The 3,264-nt window shown below is 39.0% G+C and overlaps 1 pseudogene; it reads left to right on the top strand.

Annotated features, from left to right (window-relative positions):
* Positions 1–209: 209 nt before the first annotated feature.
* On the top strand, positions 210–769 carry LOC105817744 (annotated as a pseudogene).
* The last annotated feature ends 2,495 nt before the right edge of the window (positions 770–3,264 follow it).

Here is a 3,264-nt window from a genome sequence, read left to right as displayed (position 1 = left end):
AAATTAGCCAGGCATGGTGGCGCATGCCTGTAGTCCCAGCTACTCGGGAGGCTGAGGCAGAAGGATTGCTTGAGCCCAGAAGTGTGAGGTTGCTGTGAGCTAGGCTGACGCCACGGCACTCACTCCAGCCCGGGCAACAGAGTGAGACTCTGTCTCAAAAAAAAAAAAAAAAAAAACAGGTAGCCTTTTAGTTTTGAGCATAGAGGAGGCCAAGGTGCAGCTTTCTTGAGTCACAGTGAATCCAGGTTTATCCAACAGCAGCTGCCTCGACCATGCCACCTAAATTCAACCCCAATGAGATTAAAGTCATATACTTGAGGTGTACCAATGCCAAAGTTGGTGCCATGTCTGCCCTGGCTCCCAAGATCAGCCCTGGGGATCTGTCTCCAAAAATGGTTGGTAATGACATGCCAAGGCAACTAGTGACTGGAAGAGTCTGAGGATTACAGTGAAACTGACCATTCAGAACAGACAGGCCCAGATTGAGGCGATACCTTCTGCCACTGCCCTGATCACCAAAGCCCTCAAGAAACCACCAAGAGACAGAAGGACATAGAAAAACATTAAACACAGTGGAAATCTCACTTTTGATGAGGTTGTCAACATTTCCCAACAGAGGCAGCATCAATCTGTAGCCCGAGAACTCTCTGGAGCCATTCAAGAGATCCTAGGTACTGCCCAGTGTATGGACTGCAATGTTGATGGTTGCCACCCTCATGATGTCACAGAAGACATCAACAATGATACAGTGGAATGCTCAGCTAGTTAAGAAGTACAAAGGCAAATATTTCAATAAAGGATCATTTAACTACCAAAAAAAAAAAAACCCAAGGTACCACAAAAGGGGATGGGGGATGGTACTGTTGGTCAGGCCTTAATAAGAAAAATGGCAGAATAATCTACTCCCATCCCATCAGTTAGGTTTCATTGTAGTGACAACCTCAGCTGGCATCATGGACCATGAAGAAGCAAGACAAAACACACAAGAGGGAAAATTCTGAGATTCTTTTTCTAGAGATGTAATAAATACATACAAACAAAATGCCTCAATGGACAAAAAAGGGGGGATAGGATTATAAATGAGATCTATTTTCTTTTTGCATTTTTCTGTATTTTTAGAAAGTGTTCTACAATGATTATTTGTTTTGCTTTTTAGTTTCAGAAAACTTCTACAATGTATATGGTTTTAAAATCAGAAAAGAATTTTAACACTATCACATAATCTAACTCTGATTTTAAGCTCTTTTAAACACCTTGGGATTACAAAGCCTCATTGTTACTCAATTTAAAATTGTGTTATAAGAAAAGTTGAAAGACACAGAAAAAGTAACTGTGATTATACTAAAAATTTTAAATGTATAAAGATACTATTTGATTGCTTCTAACTGGCATCCTTAATAAAAGTGGGTCTCTTTCAATTCATACTCTTTTTGAGACAAAATTGCAAATTTCATTCTCATCACAAGACCCTCTCTTGACTTAAGTTTGTCTTGCATTCCATTCACCACTTTGAAGTAGGTACCATTTCTAGGATGTTCTAAATAAGAGGCTTAATAAGGGTCAGGGAAGAAAAAGGAAGACCAGCCACACTGCTTACATTTCCACACGTTCCAAGTGTGACTACCACCTTCCCACCAAACATCCCTTAACTTTTAGCACTTTGACATTCTGACGTAGATCATTTCCTTGCAGATTTAGCTACCACTTGAATAATCCACACTCACACAACTGTGTCCTATATATGCAAATATATATGAGGAGAAATAAGGAAGTAGCTGGTCGACAAAGATAAAAGGTTATGGAACTGTTGCAGCTTCCTCATCTCACCTCAGGTCAAGCATTGCTTGATACATAAACATCCTTTTCCAGATAAGGTTCATTTCCCTTATATGCCTCAAATCCCATTGAATTAGAGGACTACTGTACTGTAGTTCAAAATTAAAGGAATGGAATTAGATGAAATGTGATGTCATGGGAAGCACACTGGACTGACCTGAGTTCTGAGCTCTGCTACCAAGTATAGCTTTGGGTTAAGTGTTAAATTCAAGAGTTAAGCTGGAAGAAACCTACAGGCCACTTGAGTTCTAAAATTCCATTATGTTTTTCACAAGTTCTGAGATTAGGATAATAAATAATATAAAATTCCATTATTTTTCAGATTCCAAATTGCAAGCATATCACAATATGTTAAGTAATAGCTCTTTGTTAGCAAATAATTGATTTTCTCTAGTAGCACTGGGATTTTCACATGATATCTATAATTCACACTATTCTGGCATCTACATAAATATTTTTACTAGTGAAACATAAGCCTCTTGTTAATCAATGGCAGATTTGGGATGTAGCTGTATTATCTTCAGCTGTGATCCTCTTAGGGCTACTTAATTCCACAAGGTGAAGCTGACATGGACCACCTAGGCTCCACCTCTATAAATAAGCTGGAACAACACTACCCAGGACAATACCAACTCACTACCTAACACAGACCGGGAGCAATTGTGTTACTTCATTTAAGATGAAGCAAAACTTTTAAAATTGGCATGATGATGCCATTTGGTGAGAAGAGTATTGGCCCAAATAATAACATATAATTTAATTATACTATTCATCATTTGCATTAGCAGTTTTGGGGCTTCATCACTCCCAAATCTCCATCTTCATATTCCATTCAGAACAATCCCCTGTTCCAGACTCATAAATCCAACTACTGATTGGATATCTCTCCCACTTTTCTGCCCATAGACATCTGAGACTCAACATATCCCAAATTGAACTCGTCATCTCCTGCCCTTGGTCCTCAAATCTGCACCTCTTCCTGCCACTAGGATCTTAAGAGGACAGCACTGCCATCATTTGAGGGGCTTGGATTTTAAACCTCAGTATATCATCTTTGACTCCTCTCTGTCATGCCTAATCAGTTGCCATGTCCTGTTAGGTCATGTCAATTCCCCCTCCGGCATCTCTCTCATCATCTTCTCCTTCCCATGTCCACTGCCCAATCTTCTAGTTTAGATCCTATTCTCCCGGATTCTAGTCTCTTCCCTCTCCTCTTCAATCCATCTCTTACGCTGCTGCCAAATAAACTTTCCAGAAGCACAGGTCCAAAATTTGCATTTCCCTACCCCAAAACTTTCAGAGGCCCCTATTTCCTATAGAATATTTGTTTTCAGACATTTTTAACTTTTCAAAAGCAGATGAATGCTTTCTTAGACAAAAATATTTTATGAACATTAATTTATTTTATAATTTAAAAATCATTATATG

The sequence above is a fragment of the Propithecus coquereli genome, unplaced genomic scaffold (genome assembly GCF_000956105.1).
Source record: "Propithecus coquereli isolate 6110/MARCELLA unplaced genomic scaffold, Pcoq_1.0 Scaffold422, whole genome shotgun sequence".
Lineage (NCBI taxonomy): Eukaryota > Metazoa > Chordata > Mammalia > Primates > Indriidae > Propithecus > Propithecus coquereli.
Note: the sequence above shows the minus strand (reverse complement) of the source record. Positions and strands in the feature narration are given on the sequence as shown.